Consider the following 9,725-nt stretch of genomic DNA (forward strand, 5'->3'; position numbering starts at 1 on the left):
CACCCAGAACTGGCCCGGGTGCACTGCCGCCCACGTCGTTCTGTCTGTCCCCACCCCCTTTACAGCGGGACAATGATCAAAGCTTTCCGCGTAGCTGAGGTGGCCTCCTGAGAGAGGTAATGGGCACGAGAAGGGTGGCGAGTTATTTGCTGATTTTCTTCTTAATGCACATTGTTTCCTAATAATAATAATAATAATAATAATAATAATAATAATAATAATAATAATAATAATAATAAAGGGAATGTATGGGATCAACTTCTTATCATATAGGCACCTGGAACAATTAGTGCCCAATAATCCAACCACATAGGTCAAAAAAAAAAATGAATGAAGTGTAAAACAAACAAACAAACACACACACACACAAAAACCCAAAAACAGAATTTCATAATCAGAAATTTTAATTTGGATCTAAAGACCCTTTATTCTGCAGCATTCTCTTGTATGAACCAACTATTCTCCTTATTTCCATGTATAAAATGGGAATTATATTGTCCAGCACTCAGGTAACAGAGTCACCAATAAAATTAGATGGATGAAAGGATTTTTTAAGCCGCCTAGTGTTTGGTATATGAAGGATGGCAGCTTTTGTTGTAGTTGGAACTTTTACCTATGGGGATTTATTCACAGATTTGACGTTGATGCATCTCTTGATCTTGGCAGCTTTACACACTGCAATACTTTCCTGAAAACTAATACTGTTTAGCAGTTCCCTGACTGTAGATCTGGCTCCGTAGCTGCAGTGGGTTGTCCCCTTTGTTACCTTATCCACTCAGAATGTGTGTGGGCGGCCTTCTGGATTACTCTTCCGTGTTGTTTGGGGTGGTGCTGAAAGTAGATAGCATCTTCATCCCCTTAGCTCACACCCTTAATCGTTATAAGGTATGTTGATTTCTTCATTCGTTTAGCACGTATTAATTAATGGCTGCAGTCTGCCAAGCATTGGTGCTTTGTATACTGCAGTGAACAAGACAGACAAGGTCTTTCTCAACGTGTCGCTTTCCTTTGAATTACATAAAGTCCATGAGCTGGGAAATTAGTGAGAAAACACAGAGTGATACGACATGGACCACAATTTCACACTTAAGGTGTGGGTAAAGATGTAAGGGTAAAAATTTCATTCGTGTGAGAAATGAGATTTGGGCAGAAACGTGTCCCAGTGTAGGCTGTGGTTGTCAAGGCAGAAGGAAGAGCACTAAGGGAGTTGGGGGAGGTGTGTGCTCTGTCAAGGAGGAAGTCAGAGGTTGGTAAGAGTAAGGAGCCAGGTCAAACCCAGCCTGTAGGCCATGGTGAAGCCTACGGGTTCACTTCTAACTGAAGTGGGAAGCATGGGCTGGGGATGGGCAGAGAGGATAAGTTTTATTTCAATTTTACATCACAAGCTGATCACCATGTGCCTGTAGCACACAGCAGTGTAAAGATGACCAGCAGAGGGACAGTGGTGGCTTAGACTGTGAGGGTGATGTGTAGGCTAGACATGTCTTGAAAACTGAGCTGCATCTAATTTACCGATGGCTTCGATTTGAACCCTATGCTTTCCCTGAGTCTGTCCTAACAAATGGTAGTGGTTAAACTCAACAAATTTTATACAGAAGTTAGTGCTCCAAAACCAATATGTCAGTGGGGTCACTCTCTAAGACTTAGGGGACAATCCTTTGTATTCCCTCCAGCCTCTTTACTGGCACCAGATGTTTCTGAGCTTGTACCAACCTAGCCCTAGTCACTGTCTCTGTGTCATTGCATTGAGGATCCAGCCTAAGTCTAAAGACACTTAGGAGTCTTACTGAAAACTTACTTACAAATAAGGTCACATATATATATACATATACATCATATACATATACATCATATACATATACATCATATACATATACATCATATACATATACATCATATACATGTACATCATATACATATACATCATATACATATACATCATATACATGTACATCATATACATATATATCATATACATATACATCATATACATGTACATCATATACATATACATCATATACATATACATCATATACATATACATCATATACATGTACATCATATACATATATATCATATACATATACATCATATACATATACATCATATACATGTACATCATATACATATACATCATATACATATACATCATATACATATACATCATATACATATACATCATATACATATACATCATATACATATACATCATATACATATACATCATATACATGTACATCATATACATATACATCATATACATATACATCATATACATGTACATCATATACATATATATCATATACATATACATCACATACATATACATCACATACATATACATCATATACATATATATCATATACATATACATCATATACATATACACATGCATAAGATATATATATATATCTATATATATATCTATATATATATATCTTAGGCGTGGCTCTGTGTGACTAAGGCCTCTCCCCACTGCAGTCCTTGATGAGAGAGACAGTCTTTGCTTGTCCAAACTGTTTATTCATGGAGGAAAAGGATGCATATGACTTTCTCAGGGTGGACCAGAGATTAAATGCCTTTTGCAGGAAAGAATACCTGGGAAGGGAAGCTTACTGGCTAAACCCTTGAGGCCTATCTAGATACCTCATTTGCATACAGAACTCTAGGCTCTATGCTATGTGACCAGTTGTCATGGTCGTCTTAGTGGAGTGTCGTGTTCATGTGCTCCAGGGCAGGAATCTGGTCGGGAGCTAGTAAACTCCTGCCATTCTCAATTAAGAGTTTGAGGTTCTGAACTTTTGCTACTACCTTACCAATTCTTCTGTCTGGTAGCAAGGTCCCCCACGTGCAAACCCCTCCCACACTACTCCCCCCTCAGCAATGGGCAGAGATATCTTGTTGGTGGTGGTGTTCCTATGTCAGTCAGGGGCAGAGCAGATGGCAGTTCTTTGTTCATCCTTGCTTGATGCCTGGCCTGGTGACCAAAGCTGTATTATGCCTAGGACACATGAAAATCAAATCAGATCAAATCCAGGCAGTGCAGCTCAGAAGGAGGAAGACAAAGACCTGCGAACTGCCATGTCACCCACAGACCTGACCCCCAGTGCAGGCACAGGTGGGCCATAGACACCTACTTGCCTACACAATGGAGGATATCATCAGGGTCCCAACAGCAACGTGGCCAGCCTGCAGCTCTAGTCACACAACGTGTCAGTATATGTGGTCAAATGGGAAAGAAAGAGAAGTGGAGACTTGAGGGTAGAGAGGAGGAGCCTGTCGTGAGTAACCAGCCCCACCATCTGGGGCCATGTTGACGGCCCAGACTGAGCTGCCAGAGAGGGCCATATCTGAGTCCCTGGCTATGCAGCCAGCGGTAGGGCACTGTATTGATGTCCATGGCACATATTACGACTAGAGAACATGGAGATGTCCCAGGTCAGGGCAACCACTGAGGACTATGTGGATGTCCAGGAGTTGTGCATAACTGGCCATGCTTTTCACTGGATTCAGTGCTCTGGAGAGCTGGTCCCATCTCTCCCTCAGAATAGCAGGTCCTGCACCTCATCCAGGCACCACAGAAAAGCCGGCCCTGGGTGAGCAAGCCCAAGGGCATGAGTGTAGGAGAACTAATTCCACCACTCATCTGCCCACAGGATTGTGAGCTCTGGAGAGCTAGCCCGGTCCTTCGCCAGCTTCAGCATTTGGGAGAGTAGGCCCTGTATGTCATCTGCAGAGCACAGCAGAGCTGACCCTGGTGGTGGGGGCCTAGGAGAGCCAGCCCCAACGATGTGAGGGTAGGAGAACTAGTCCTGCTACTCATCTGTAATGAGGTAGATTGGTGTAGGGATGATAACCCACCCCCACCCCTCACAACCTGTGATAGTTGGGAGAGCTGGCCCTGGAGTCATGGGAGCGGGTGAGCTAGCCCTGTCCCTTGCAAACTGCAGCATCTGGGAGGTTGGGCCCTGCACTTTGTCTGGGCAGCACAGTAGAGCTGACTCAGGTGGAGGGGTACAGATGAACCAGCTCCAAGGGCAAGAGGACAGGAGAGCTGGCCTTGCCACTGTCTGCCATGAAGTGGCAAGGGTGTGGAGGTGATTCCCTTTCCCCCCCAGCTCCTTGCCACTACTGGTAGTCTGAAGAGCTGACCCTGAGGGCATCAAAGCAGGAGAACTAGCCCTGCCCCTCACCAGCTAAAGCACTAGGGAAGAGGGCCCTGTACCTCACCTGGACAATGCAGTGGAGCTGGCCCTGACAATGAAGGCATGGGGGAGCCAGCCCCAGGAGAGCTGGCCCAGCCCCTCACAGGCTGCAGCATCTGGGAGAGTGGGCCCTGTGCTTTGACTGGGCAGCACAGTACAGCTGGCCTTAGCGGTATGGGTGAAGGTGAGCCAGCCCCAAGGGTGTGAGAGCAGAAGAGCTGCTCTTACCTCCTGCTGATGGTTGCACTAGGTAGCCTAGCCTGAGCCGTGCTGGAGATCTCACCCTGATGGTGCTGATAAGGGAGAGCCAGAGCACTGACCAGGTCAGCTACCTTAACCAAGGCCCAGATACAGGGCAGCCCACCCCAAAATCTATATAATCTTCGAACAGTTGGGACCTGTGAAAGGCCAATCCTGCTGATCCAAAGCTGCAGGGTCTCCTTGGCACAGAACAGCAGGATAACCAAGAGGAGTCCCAATGAGGATCCAGTATTAATGGTGTCACAGAAGCCAGAGATCTCGAAGCTTTGTTTTTATTGTTTTTGCAGTTGTTTATTTGTATGTTTTTTTAATTGGGGGGGATTATAAGAGAAAAGGTTGGACATGGGGGGACAGGGGATGGAGAGATGAGTGAGACTGGATTGCCTGATGTGAAACTAACAAAGAATCAATACATAGTTTTTTTTTTCAAAAGTAAAAAAATAAAATAAGTAATTGCCTAGATGCAGAAATAAACCCTTTCCTCCCCAAGTTGCTTTTGGTCAGTGTCTTATCAGGGAAAAAGCAAATAGGACCACTCCTTAAAGTTGTTTCCTTTGTAAGTTAATGATAACTCCTCCAGTTTCTCCTTGGAAATCTCTAAAACCATTGGACTTTGTCCTTGTGAAAAAACACCGTAGTTCCACAGTAGAGTCTTTTTTTCCCCCTAAAACACAGACTGTAGGCTTAGATTTTTCTAAACCTACTTTATTTAGGATTCTAGAAAGCTTCCACCTCCCTTCTAGCCCACCAAGCAGAGGTAGGGGATAAAGAAGGTTTATAGGAAGAGGGGGACTGTGGACCTGTTCAGAACCAGTTCTTGGGGGGGGGGGTGATTCTACTCTTCATTGTCAGGATACCAGCAGTCCAGTCCAATAGCAAACACCAGACAGGAATCAGTAGCAGCAGCTCTGGATGCAGCAGAAACGGCAAGGCTTCCTGAATCAGCACAAGTCAGCGGAAGCATCAAGAATCAGCTGGAATAACACGTGGAATTCATTGTCTTTATGAAGTGAAGTGCAGTGAAGAAGCAAGACCAGCGAAGACCAGCGAAGCGTTGCCTGCCAGTGACCTCTCGGTGTTTATGGGGCTTCACTTGTACTCTTTCCAAACATCATGCACCCTCTCAAGCGTCCACTCCAGCAAGACATCACTTGCCTTCTCAATGTCTGCTTCAGCAAAACATCCTCTCACAAGACATCTTCCAGAAAAACATCATGTGATACACCTGAGTTTCCAAAGAAACCAGAAATTTCCATGTCAATAGACCAAAACAAACAAACAAACAAACAAACAAACCCCACTGGATTCTCAAATCTAGCCCAATTAGAATTAATGGATCTATTTTTAAATATTCATAGGACTGCTCTTTGTGTCTTCAATATTCTTGTGGCTATTCAAAAAGACAGTCACAGGCGGATGCTAGCCTATGCTGACTGAGCATCTGCAGCACAGCTGGGAGGGAAGGTGCTGTTGATCCTGGTTGCGAATGATGGGCTCGCTGTGAGTACAGCTCCAGAGCAACCCAGAGAGCTAGGCCACTTCAGCAGACTCCGTATCAATATGGTCAACGTGTAGAGGTGCATACACACAACCATATGCATACAGTATGTGTGTGAGTTGTTTTGGGAACTCAGAGAGTAAACCTTTCTATGGATATTGCATGAGACACACTTATACTGAAAAATTATATGGTGCACATACTCGGGCCCACAGACATACACATAAAAGGAAAAAAGTCTTAAAACTCAAATTAGGTCTCTAGCTTGATATTTAGGTGGATGGTTAAGCAATCTAAAACTCAGAAAAGTGTGGACACGGTGTCTAAGTGGCATGGCAAAGGTTGACTACTCAGGAGTCAGTGTTGGGGATTTCAATCCAGGCTGTTTGGTCACCAAGTTAAATGTCTTATTCTATATTGCCTTTGGGGCTTTGACTCCTGGCTCACTTGCCTCTTGAATATGAATTTCAGGTGAATAATTCATAATTTTATGTTTATGGGTATGTTTCTTGCATGAATGGCTGTGCATCCTGTGGGTGCCTGGTGCTCCTAGAAGCCAGACGATGATGTCAGAGTCCCTAAAACTGGAGTTACAGGCCTTTGTGAGCTGCCTTATATGGGTGCTGAGAATGCAACCTAGGTCCTTTGCAAGATCAGCAAGTGCTCCTCACCACTGATCCATCTATGCAGCTCCCACAGATGGCATTTTTAAATTTAGTTTTTCTGTTTATTCATTTTCAACTTAAAAATCTAGTTATAGGGGTCATTACCTATGTGTGTCTAAAATACTCTTCTTCAGAGCTATTGTTAAGAGTAGTTACCTTTTATTCTCAAAAACATTTCAATTTGACAATAGTGTGTGTGTGTGTGTGTGTGTGTGTGTGTGTGTGTGTGTGTGTGTGTATCTGTGTGTGTCCCTGTCCCTGTGTGGGTGCACTTGTATATGTGTATGTATGTACATGTGCACATAGAGGCCAGGGGACACCATGGGATGTTATTCCCTGGGTGTTGTCCACCTTTTCCTTGATTTATACCCTCTGAATATATTGGAATTCACCATTGAACTAGGCTGGTGGCCAGCAAGCTTCAGGATCCACCAGAGCCTCCTGCCCAGCACTAGGGTTGCTAGTGCTCACTGCCACACCAGGCAGGTTTGTAACGTGAGGTTTGGAGATCAAACTAGGTCTTTGTGATTCCAAGAAAAGCATTTTACAGACTGAGTCATGTCCCAGCCTCACCAGAAAATTGTAGTATTAGCTACAAAGACGTTAAGTTGTGTGTTCTGTGCAGGTGAGCTATACTGTGAAAGTAGCAATACCTGTTTCCCCAACAAACACACACACACACACACACACACACACACGTACACACATGTGCACGCATGTGCACACACACACATGTGTACACACACACACAGGTGCACACATGCACCCACACCCACACACGCGCGCGCATGCGCGCACACACAGCCACCATCATCACAGTTGCATTCTAACTGCCTTTAAAGATGAACTAACTTAGCTTTATACAATACATACTTCTAAGAATTCCATGATCCTGCATTAGCTCCGGCTATCAGAAAAGTAATCAAGAAAACTAGCTTGGATATTAGATTTATTTGGGCCCATGGTTTCAGACATTGCAGTTCATGGCCCATTGGCTCCATTGCTTCTGAGCCTGAGCTGAGACAAAATATCATGGCAGGGAACTAAGGGCAGAACAAAGATTCTCAACTCAGGACAGCCAGGAAGCGGAGGGAAGGGGTAGTAAGGCTCTGATACCCCATTCAAAGGCACCCTGCCCTGTCGTGCTTCCTCCAACAAGCCCTTCCTCTCTACAATTGCTCCACCTCCCAATAACACCACAGGCTGTTAACCAAACTTTGAGCACATGACTCTTGAAAGACATTTGGGATCCAAACCCAAGCAGGCCTTTGTTTTCCACATAAAAAAGAAGTGTAAATATCCAGTCTCACTTTGCTTTCTAGACTCTTCTTTAATGCTATAGCCTGCTCTACACTCCTTCTCTCAGGCACCAGCCCCAAGGACCTATACTGCATGAGCCTGACCTACTATGTGTCTGACCTATGTGGAGTCCCTTTTCCCAAAAATGTGCATTTTCCTGTCTGTCTTCTGATAGCAAAAGTCTCTCAGTTTTCAAGGACCAGCTCAAAGTGTTCCTCGCCACGACACTGTTTCACATTGTCGTCATTGGTGTACATGCTCGTGTCTCCTATCCATTTAGGAGCTACAATTAGACTCCCACTACGTTCCACGTCACTGAAGGCTGTTCAGCACTCACTCAAGTAAAAATGCTAAACCCCATAAAGCCCTGTGTCCTGTCTTCTGAATGCTGTTTCCTTCTGGCCCAGAGTGACTTTCTCAGCACCCATATAAAGCAGCTCACAAATGCCTGTAACTCCAGCTCTAGGGACTCTGACATTGTCTTCTGGCTTCTAGGAGCACCAGGTACCCACAGGATGCTCAGACATACATGCAAGAAAAATACCCATAAATGTAAAATTATATCATATACATAAAATTCTCATTGTGAGGCAGTTATACTTGGCCTCAGAAATGTGATCTGTGGTAGACATTAAGATTACTCATGTAATTCGCCACCATAGGCATGTGGCTTGTGCATAGGTTAAATTTTAGATGTCTTAGTTCTTGGAAATATTTCAAAATTTCCATGAAATCAATGTTTATTGAGTGAAGCTCTATACCAAAAAGCAAGACCAGAAATAGCACAAAATAATTTCTTTCCCTCCTCTTTCTCATTGCTTTTCTAAACCTTTCATTACTTCCTTTAGATTCTCATACAATGCGTTTTGATCATATGGTCCCTCTCTCTCCAATTCTTCCCAGATCATCTCTCCTTTCCTTTCCTACTCAACTTTTTCTTTCTTTATGCCCACCAAGGCCAATTTGTGCTGCCCAGATAATTTTGGATGCATGGCTTTCTACTGGAGCATGGGCAACTTCTCAGGGGTTACATGATTAGAGAAAGCCGAGCCTTTTTCTCCAGTTGCCAGTAGCTCCTCAGCTGGGCGGAACTCTGTGCGAAGCTTTCCTCTCCATGCTAGGATTTGGTCTGGCTGAGGCTCACACAAGTTGAGTGTCTGATGTCACAGCTGCTGTAAGTTCATATGTGCAGCTACCCTGCTGTGTCCAAAAGACATGGTTTCCTTGTGATTATCAACTAGATCTGCCTCTTTCGTTCTTTGTGACCCCTCTTCCTCAATGAACCCTGAGCCTTCAGAGGAGGAGGTTTATATGCTCTGTTTTAAGACTGAACATTCTACTAGTTGTCATTTGAAAAGCTGCATCCCTCTTGGCTAGATTTCATAGTGCTAGAACCTACGGGGGGGGGGGAATTAATTGTAAGTCATATCCAGCTGTGAAACCTGTGTGCTACCATAATAACTAGCCAAGAAAGACAGGCCTGTTAGTTCAATAGAGGTATGAATGTCATAGAAACAACCAACCGCTTTCTGATTGGATTAAGATCTACTCTCTAAGGTGAAACTCATACCTGACACCATCACCAAGCCAAAATTCCATGGCTAGTCAGGTCACAGACTTCTGGAGAGAACTTACTACTGGTAGGAGAGAATTTATTACCACTATTATGCCCTGCTAGGCGAGCATTGCATTAAACTGAACTCCTAATGACACATACCCATAAACTAAGGAATCTCCCAGCCCTGAGTAGAGAGAGAAGTTTTGGGTTGCTTATGATTATTAACACAAAGAGAACTG

The 9,725-nt window shown here is 44.1% G+C and overlaps 1 non-coding gene across 1 annotated transcript; it reads left to right on the plus strand.

The window, feature by feature from the left end:
- The first annotated feature begins 2,873 nt into the window (after nt 1-2,873).
- Nucleotides 2,874-3,014, plus strand: LOC117720304 (small nucleolar RNA SNORA48). The gene has a single exon (XR_004608315.1). It is a non-coding gene; the product is annotated as a small nucleolar RNA SNORA48 (small nucleolar RNA).
- The last annotated feature ends 6,711 nt before the right edge of the window (nt 3,015-9,725 follow it).

Source organism: Arvicanthis niloticus, chromosome 14 (genome assembly GCF_011762505.2).
Source record: "Arvicanthis niloticus isolate mArvNil1 chromosome 14, mArvNil1.pat.X, whole genome shotgun sequence".
NCBI classification, from domain to species: domain Eukaryota; kingdom Metazoa; phylum Chordata; class Mammalia; order Rodentia; family Muridae; genus Arvicanthis; species Arvicanthis niloticus.